At 37.4% G+C, this 10,336-nt stretch overlaps 1 non-coding gene across 1 annotated transcript; it reads left to right on the top strand.

Moving 5' to 3' along the window:
* Positions 1-4,349: 4,349 nt before the first annotated feature.
* TRNAL-UAG (transfer RNA leucine (anticodon UAG)) lies at positions 4,350-4,431 on the top strand. The gene has a single exon. It is a non-coding gene; the product is annotated as a tRNA-Leu (tRNA).
* Positions 4,432-10,336: the final 5,905 nt, after the last annotated feature.

Genomic DNA, 10,336 nt, shown 5'->3' with positions numbered 1-10,336 from the left:
GTGCATAATATACAAAGCCTTGAATACATGTACTAGAACCCCGAGAAAACGCAACATTGCAAGCTAAAATTGCCTTAAACGAAGATTCGAGTGGTATAAAATAATACTTACAACAGTACTGTTCATTTCATCTGTTTTTGCCTTCGAGGCAAGTATTTTTAACGATGTAAGTGTAATTGGCACAATCATAAGGGCCGTTCAATAACGATTTCGTGAAATTGTTGACTTGCCATTCTTTCTTACTCATAATAAATAATTAGAACTCGAGGCTTTACAACAACCAATTGTGCGGAACTTGCTGGCACTTTGCTCAGGGCTTACGAAAGTTAAAATATTGTTGAACCACATGTATATATTGGAATTCTGGTCAGTAAAACACATGTTGGCCGGCTCAAACTCCTACAAAATGGTTGTAAACAAAACACACAGATTTGTCAGTCTTTCTACCGTCAATATTCTCAGAAAAGCAGACAGTTTTGAAGTGTCTAATATAGAGTTGCCCAGATCCACAGATCATCGGTCACGGTCAATAAACAAAGCTTCACACACGAGTCGAACAGCTCGCGTAATTGAGGTACGCCCTCACACATCGCATTTCAGATAAAACACTGTGAAAGAAACCATTGCTTAACAACAACCATATGATTTGATAGCATAATTGATGGAATGAGACCTGTCACTGGTCCCTGACATCATGGACGTGGAATATTAAAGGACGGCGGTCGTCGCGACGAGCATGTACGACATTTGTTGTTGATAAACATTGATTTTCCCATAATCCAACACGCTCTTCTAATGTAATCGTAAGTACGAGTTTTAACCTGGACGCGACGTCAACTAATTACCACCGGTGACTCATCGATTCCTTCCAATTACCAAAGATAGTACCTAATTAAGCTTGGTAACGTCTCGTTGATGTACGCAACAATCAAAGTCGCCACCCTTGTTCATAAGAGACCCATATCCCGCGCATGCGTGGTGGCACGACCACCGACATTTAAATATCGGGACATCGTTCCTAACGTTGTTGGGTGGCACCTCAGACAACTAATAACTAACGACTGTCAACACTATTTTTAGAGGTGTCAATCTGCCTAATCCCCGGCGAACATGTGTTTCGGCTACGCTGGTGGCCCATGCTTTGCCGAAATTTGCCGAATGGCGAGTACACGCATCCGTCGGGAATCCTCTGTCTCGCGTGCATTTTAGTCATTAGATCAGTTTTACTTCTAGCTGCCGAATAATATTTTTTTAGCCAAAATTGCAATTTTTTTAGTGAAATAACGATTATTTTAATGTCTAGTCTGTCTTCATAGTATTTATTTTAATGTATAATTAAGAAAAGGGAACGACTTTTACCGGAACAATTTTTTTTCCAATAAGTGATTCGATTTTTCTGGGATAGGGATAGTTCACGTCGCAATAGTTCATATTATACAACAAAGCTGGTCTTATGTTACTAAATTTTGCCGATCGTGTATTAAAAAGCCTTTGAAAATATGATACATCAGAGCAATAAGTGTACCAGTCAACTAAATCTAGGCAAAATTAATATAACGGTCTCCAAATAGTACTGTCGTGATGTTTTGATTTTGTACATGTGTGTAGCAACGTCGCGTCGAGAGAACGCTTATTACTTACTTCCACCTGATTTATTTCCACTGCTATTTAGTTTGACCTACAACTAAATTTTATACTTTCTGTTTTATTTTACCCGGACCTGTTTTATTAATGTATGTGGGCCCACGAGAATCACTAACCTAAGGAAAATGTGAAACTTCGGTCTGACCTTCGCGTTAGTCTGTTTATTAGTTGTCTGAGCTCCAGGATAGCAAATCCCTTGCCGACGGATTCACTGAGTCATGCTAGGCCACAGTCCCGCAACTGTTATGAAGGGACTAAGCAAACCCCGTGTTCGATGTGACTTATTTTCGAGATGCTGAATTGTTCGAGTTACAGACATTGTGTTACGAGCATTTAATTACAAAAAATGGCCATGCCCAAATTTTAGAAACCACTCCCACTTTTGCCAAACCAAGTTCAAATTGTAACTCGATGTTCGTAACTCGATGTTCGTAACTCGATGTTCGTAACTCGATGTTCGTAACTCGATGTCTGTAACTCAATGTTCGTAACTCGATGTCCGTAACTCGATGTTCGTAACTCGATTTTCGTAACTCGATGTTCGTAACTCGATGTCCGTAACTCGATGTCCGTAACTCGATGTTCGTAACTCGATGTTCGTAACTCGATGTCCGTAACTCGATGTTCGTAACTCGATGTTCGTAACTCGATGTTCGTAACTCGATGTCCGTAACTCGATGTTCGTAGCTCGATGTTCGTATCTCGATGTCCGTAACTCGATGTTCGTAGCTCGATGTTCGTATCTCGATGTTCGTAACTCGATGTTCGTAACTCGATGTTCGTAACTCGATGTTCGTAACCCGATATCCGTAACTCGATGTTCGTAACTCGATGTTCGTAACTCGATGTTCGTATCTCGATGTTCGTAACTCGATGTTCGTAACTCGATGTTCGTAACTCGATGTTCGTAACTCGATGTCCGTAACTCGATGTCCGTAACTCGATGTTCGTAACTCTATGTTCGTAACTCGATGTTCGTAACTCGATGTCCGTAACTCGATGTTCGTATCTCGATGTCCGTAACTCGATGTTCGTAACTCGATGTTCGTAACTCGATGTTCGTAACTCGATGTTCGTAACTCGATGTCCGTAACTCGATGTTCGTAACCCGATGTTCGTAACTCGATGTTTGTACCCCGATATCCGTAACTCATTGTTCGTATGCGATATGTAACAGATATATTAGTAACTTCGAAATATATAGATTGTATAAATAACACTTGTTTAATTTCTTTTTTCCGTCTGAGAAAGTCCATGCACAACCCTGAAATGATATGTTATTGGTGTGAAACGTATGTGAAAGAATTATCCGATGGTTGTGGCAACAGCAAAACCTTAAAGTGTGCTAAAAATCTAGAAAATGGACAATTTTCAATTCTCGTCATAAATACAAAATCGAATACACTGGAGAGAAGGCAAACAATTCCGTTCATTCCCCGTCAGCGTTAAACTTCTAACCGTCAAATAAGAACGTTCACACACAGAATTGTTGACAATAATTTCGGCTCTGGTTTGAAACAGCTCTAAAATTTTCAAAAATTGCTCACGAACAAGGGTTAATACACACGGCAATAAGTTGTTGGAATTGCAGTGGCAAATGATTTTTTTAAATGTCAAAAGATACATCGATTAAAGTTAAATAACTACTAGGCAGTATTTGGTAATTGGTGTCCTAAATAACCCTTCGAGATAGCTAGATGTTTGGGACAATGACCCTTCTACGGCAGCACACGACTGAGTGTTTAAGTTAGGGAGCCTACTAGTACTTAAATATCACTCGACGTTATGTAATGTTTAAATTGTACCTGTAACTGTAACTGCACAATGGCAATGAAAAACATTATTTTTTGCTGTGCAAAGTCATATTTCGAGAAACCGGCCAAATAGTATGCAAGAAATCGCCATTGAGGATAACGATAAAATATTTTTTTTATCTATTTCGAAAAACAGCACTTTCGATAACAACTACTGTCAGTATCAAGTAACTAAATATCACATGGCCGAATTCAGAGAGTAATCGATTCCGAAGAAACCTCTGAGTTAAATTAATGATTTGGCGCCTGTAACTTGTATCGGGACCAGTGTTTCACATACAATTGTACTTATGACAATAGTGATCTGCCTGTCTTGCCCGCACTAAGAGGACTATAACCTATCACTCGAGTATTTATTGAATAATCAATACAATTTATTCTGAATGACACGTGTCTATGTGTCGGTGTTACGTCACGTATTTCAGAAATGCAAATTGCGTAAGAACGGTTCAGTTTATCAGTATTCAATGTTTGTTTGTTTTTCAGTTTTTCATAATGCCTTCAGTTTGAATCACAAAATGAGCAAGGACTATTGCTGGGATACAACAATCAGTTTCGTGTCCAAATAATAATTGTTGATACTATTTTCACGACAAATTTTTCAATAAAGATTACGTCGACAATTTTGCATATCTGACATATGACTGCGCTTCTGAATAAATATTTCTCTGTCTGTTGTCCCACTCAAAATTCGGTGTAATTATGCTTCGAAAGGAGAACAAGTTCCGGCAACAGGACTGTGATTACATAATTATCATATGACAACCAAAATGGTTGATCTTGTGAAAATGGGGTAGTAAGGTATTAAATTAATTTTATAATCACTTGTGTGAACATTTCGTTGGCCATGTGTCTAAAATTCTTGTTGGTAATAGGGTTACAAAGAGTAGAGGTAGCGTGGCCGAGCGGTCTAAGGCGCTGGTTTTAGGCACCAGTTATTTCGATGGCGTAGGTTCGAATCCCACCGCCGCCATAATTTTATAGATATATTTTTACAACAAAAGAGCTAAATTACCAGTCTATAATCAAAAACAAAAGCACATATAATGACGTGTCTATTTATAGTCTTAAAACAAATAATCATCAGATTACAAATAGTTTGGGGCCCTCTAGTGTTCATTGACATCGCTTGGTAGAAATAAACGTTTCCTAAGTTTCTTCGTCTTACATGTATACGAGAAGACCGTAGATAGACAATCACCACGCAAGTGGCATTGTGAGATTACAGCCTGAGGTTATTCATATTTCCTTCTATAGTCACATTTCTTCTATAGTCTTTGATTTGTTATCTATGATGACAACTTTGTCGGTATCATGATATTACCGAGTCGAATCTCATTATGAGAAGATTACTAAGTACACGTCCGCATTATACTTAGTATGTGGCATTCTTTATAACTATGACATCTCCGCCGAGACAATCAGTAAATATGGTGGACGAGATCAATACCCCTTTCGCGCGTGTGCATGAACTTCAATGAAACAATGCGAATGCGAGTAATTTTAGTGCATCGATACAATGCTAGCCGACACATTGCTAGGATTCGAGAGCCGACTAATTCAACCACGCCATATAAAACAACCACCGACAATAGTACTTTCCATTCCCAAACCTGTGTTGCCTTGAAAACGAGTTTTAACGATCTATCCAATGTAAATGGCACAATCCCAGGCTGAATCAATCAAATGAATGTCTCCATGCATGTTTTCGTGACATTGTTGACTTACTATTCTTTCTTACTTGTGAATAAATAGTGACGACGCAATAAAATCTCAGCCTGAGAACTTCCATGATCCTTTGCGCGAAATTCGCTCTTTTCACTGGTCCCTGAAACCACGGACACACGATATTAAATACCACGTGGTATATCAATAACTATTTATGCGGTAAATAAATGAACAATCACTTCATCACGTGGTATATCAATAATTATTTATGTGGTAAATAAATGTACAATCACTTCATCACGTGGTATATCAATAATTATTTATGCGGTAAATAAATGTACAATCACTTCATCACATGGTATATCAATAATTATTTATGCGGTAAATAAATGTACAATCACTTCATCACGTGGTATATCAATAATTATTTATGCAGTAAATAAATGTACAATCAATTCATCACGTGGTATATCTATAATCATTTATATCACTCCCTATTTTTGATTTATTTTGTAATTTACATCTCTTGCAATTATATAATAGTAATATGGGTAAATGAACGTCAAAGTTAAATGATCTGAAAAAAATTAAATGCCACTTGCTTATTTTGAACATAGACATTTACTATAACAAACGAAAAGTGCATAGCATGCAACTTAAAAAATAACAAATCTACCTTGCAATCTACAAAACATATGTAAAAACCGTGGCGGATTTAGATAGGAACAGAACACGCCCCTTGCTGTATTAGCTTATTAGTTTATTATTTTGCTTTATGGTGAAAATATAATTATTGAGTTGCTCGCATTTCATTTGTTGTGTTACCAATACAGGAGAGCTCTTGCCAGATATGGTTGGAGATAGTTATTGCGCCCTTGCCGACGGATTCATCAAGATGCAGTGATGTGCTGAAAAAAATCCCATGCTCGATGCGACTTACTAGTAATTTCACGTTTATATTTCATGATGAAAATAACAATATAATGCAATGTGCAACAGACATATTAGTAATTAGTACTTGTATTAGTAAATAAAACACTTGTTTTACTCAAATAACGATTTATTCTCCCTCTGAGCATATGTTCATGCATAGCCCTGAAGTGGCAAGGTTGTTTGAATGTTGCGTGTGTGAATTTGAATATCCGATGGTTATGCTAAAAATGTTGAAAATGGACAACTTTCTAATCTCGTCCATAAATACGAAATCGACTACACTTTGAGAGAAGGAAAACAAATACTAGTAACTAATGCTGTTCATTCCGTCCCCGACAGCCGCGTAACAGTAAAATTAAATTATTGCTAACCGTCAAATAAGAACGTACATTCCCACCACAAACTATTGACAATAATTTCGGCTCTGGCTTGAATGTGAAATTATCAAAAAAAAATACCCATGAATTGGAATTGAAGTTGCAAATATTGTTTTTAAATGTCAAAAGATCCATCGTTGGAAGATGTATAACCCGTAGGCAGTTTTTAGTAATTAGTGTCCTAAATAACTATTCAAAATAGCTAGACGTTTCGGACAATGACCCTTCTTTGGCAGCATGAGACAATATTCGATTTAACCTATTTCAAAACTGAAAATTTTAATAAACATTCAAAGACAATACCGTGCCAGTATGACCAAGTCGCAAATATCACGCGAGTCACTTGCTCGAGAATGTGGAAGACATAATGCAAAGAATAACTGAGCTGAATCGAATTTCGAAGAATCCTAAATAAATACGCAAACGTTGCCGTAATTTGTATTGAAACCTCGTCGCAAATAGTTTTGATCTAGCGGGACTTTTATTTGCAAACTTGTTTTCATCTTCTAATTGTGACTAAATGACTACAAATAGACCAGGGAAAGTATATATGTTTAGAATCGCCAGACTTCAAGCTTTTCACAAGTGTATTTTGCATGCCCGTATCTGCATTCTACGACGCGTTACTCAATCAAAGGTGAAGAATTACTTTTTCTGTAAAAAAAATAATTACGCATTTATGCTGGCGATAAGAAGTATTTTTTTCACTTTTCCTAGTTGTTCAATAGTCTGGTAAATTGAATGTGTCTGGTCAGTTTTATTCAAGCAACGCGTTTTAAAAAAAATAGTGTGCTGAATTTCAATTACTGTTTTAGTCGCATTGCCCCCAACTCAAACCACAACTCGTTGGTAAATAATCGATGAAATAGTTTGTCTGGACACATTCAAGTTCCTCTCATTGTCACCTTAAAGCACAGTCCCTCAACAAATGGTGTTGAGGGACTGTGCTTAAAGCTGTGAAAATATGGTGTTAATCCAACGACAATAAGTATAAGTTATTTTTTGTTAAAGACCTTGTATTTGGAAAAACATAAACTCCTAGAAAACGTCCATGAAGTAACAGCAAAGATTTTCAAGCTTGTTTATCGGCACAATCAATTTGTTTTCCCATCAAGGTCTGTTTTAACATGTGTAGGGACATCCAAATGTGTAAGGTTATTGGAAACCAAAAAAATAAAGGAATGGGATAGCTATAATTGGATAAATTCGGCATATGAAAACACCAAAATCAATGATTTTTTTTCAGTGGCTGTGTGACTTTGTGTCTGACACATTCATATGCAAATGACTAATCTGTGAAATAAACAGGGGCGGGGACAAACCACTCAAATGTTTGGAAACACTCATTGTGTGTCAGATAGCTACTGATAACACATCCTAACATCGCTTTGTCTTGAGTTTATCTTTGAAACTTATAGGCACACAGATTAAACCTGTGTTGTTGATTTTGGAAAACACTACTGAGGCTGCCTTGCTTCCCTTCAGAAAATCTACATTTTAACCAACTTACATGACATTCTATGTTATGTTGACTTTATCATATGAAAGTTTATAGTGCATTTCATCAATTAATAAATAAATGTGAAAATCGTAATTTTCAACACAAATAATAGTCTCGCTACCTTAATACCATCACATCATTGTTACTTGATATACTAGTTTATACGTCCAGAAAAAATGGCCATGTGAACGCATTCAGCTCGAGCCGCCAATAAACCCTCGGATAAACTCCGATAGGACTGAGCCCCGACGTGGCTCAAACAGTGTAAACGAGACACACGATGCCAAGGTCGTTATTTCAGTTCGGGTCTAAACAAAACGGGCCGAACTTCGGACCACGTTCGGCCATAAGTTTGTAAACGCACAAAATAATCTCCTGGTAATTGGCGAGAGGAGCACGGTTTGATCCGATCAAACGCCGCCGTGTAAATCCTAGCAAAAATCAGGATTGGAATATTTTGTCTGTTAGTAATGAAAGTAGTATAAAGTCTCGACAAATTATGAAAAACTCCGAGTCGCAGTGAAAGTGCCACAAATGACAAAAACGGTCACAAGTAAATATATCAACCCACAGCTAGTTGTACTGCCGCTCAACATTTACGCGCGTCATTATTTGTGCAACTGATTGTTGGCAACACAATTGGATTCTGCAGCTGCTCATTCAGTTTCTTTACAGGGTGGTTTGATGAGGTCTGGTGTTTTGCATAACTTGATATATGCTTATAGTGCGTGGTGCATTGCATTGTCAGTTACTTAACCTAACAGCAAGCTGTTTTTTTTGTTGTTCCCATGACCACCGTCCCTGAGGGACGGTGCCATGACCCAATGCTTCGACGATAGTGGTGACGGTGTACACCCCAAGAGGGCGCGGTCCAAAGTAAACTGTTTTTATTTCGACTATTGTAATGAGTAAAATCTGTATTTAGAGATGGCACCAGTTAATCAAAAAGATGATTTTCCTAAATATACATTATTTGTGTGTGTTTTCTTTTAATTTAACCCATACGTGTACTCAATTTTCATATCATTAATGTTATTAGTTATTTTCGAGATACCAATATTAATTCACCGTTGAAAACTACTAGTACTCTAGTCTAATGAACACACTACCGAGTTAAATTAAAAAAAAAAAAACAGAGACGTTTGCGCTTTTGGGATAGCGGTGTTTTAGTGGTCTGTGTCTTCTGTCGGGAGACCAGTACGGGTTCAGACATTGGATGTCGCCGGTATAACCAGATTTGTTAAGTGCAAATTACATGAGCAGTACTTTGCCACGGACATCAAATTTCTGTATGTGGGACTACGTGTTTCAAAGATCTTGCTTGACAACCGTAAGACTTAAACTGTGTGTCCACTCAGAGTGCTGTTTAGTTTGTATTGTTCATAGATGATCATTGTTGGGGGCGAGGATGGTGCACTGGTCGAGTTTGAAGGTACTGTAGTGAACGACTTGATGGGTAATACGATACGAGTTTTTATCTTATTATGGACAGTGTAAATATTATGGTCGCTGGGGTTTGTGGGTTTATGACCGAGTTCATGTAAAGACGTCAATGTTTACATTTACGTTGGGCGGGGTCCGACTTGCGTGTTTGTTGTACGATAGACACCCTGACGAATATTAACCTGAAGGAAATGGAACGGTTTACGGCCATTTAACGGCAACACTCGTATACACTGTTGTAGAAGAACCGTTGTTATAAAAATCGCATCGTATTGTGTGGGACGTGGTCCCTGGGAGAACGGTGGACAGCGTTATTTGACAAATCTAAAGAAAGAATAATACGGCGACACAAACCTCTAGAAAGGTCATTTCAGTACTACATGTACCAACCACGAAACAACTAAAAAGGTTCCGTGACGAGCACGTCGACGTTGTGAATTAAACATTAAAGAAACACATGTCAATTGAACGCTAGCTGCATTAATATGCACACGGGTTACTCCGCTAAATTATTCACAATTTAATATATTCAATCAAAAATTATTAATACGTCAAATTACACATTGAATGTAGTTAATTGGCCTTGACAATTCGAAGTACAATTACGACAATGAATATACTCACAATCTTCGTAAGGTTCGTTAACGCATTTGACAGCAAGATACATGGAATTTCCCGTCGGTGGCCTCAACGTCTAAATATGCCGGTTATAATATACGGCGATAAAATGAATACGCGATAGTCGCGCTATATACGTTTGACGTAATAGAATATATATTAATTGTAATAAATATTATGCATGTAATTTTCTTTCAAAATATTTGAATGACAATTTTATTATTTTGAGGGGGAATTACTGAAGAATCATCGAGGGAATAGCCTTTAAATAAATAATTACACAAACCGTTATATTACGTTATTGTTGTATTATAAAAGAAAAATATAGCAGCAATACG

This window comes from Saccoglossus kowalevskii, chromosome 10 (genome assembly GCF_978046115.1).
Source record: "Saccoglossus kowalevskii chromosome 10, keSacKowa6.1, whole genome shotgun sequence".
NCBI lineage: Eukaryota > Metazoa > Hemichordata > Enteropneusta > Harrimaniidae > Saccoglossus > Saccoglossus kowalevskii.
The sequence above is the reverse complement of the archived record's forward strand: the minus strand, read 5'-3'. Positions and strand labels throughout refer to the sequence as shown.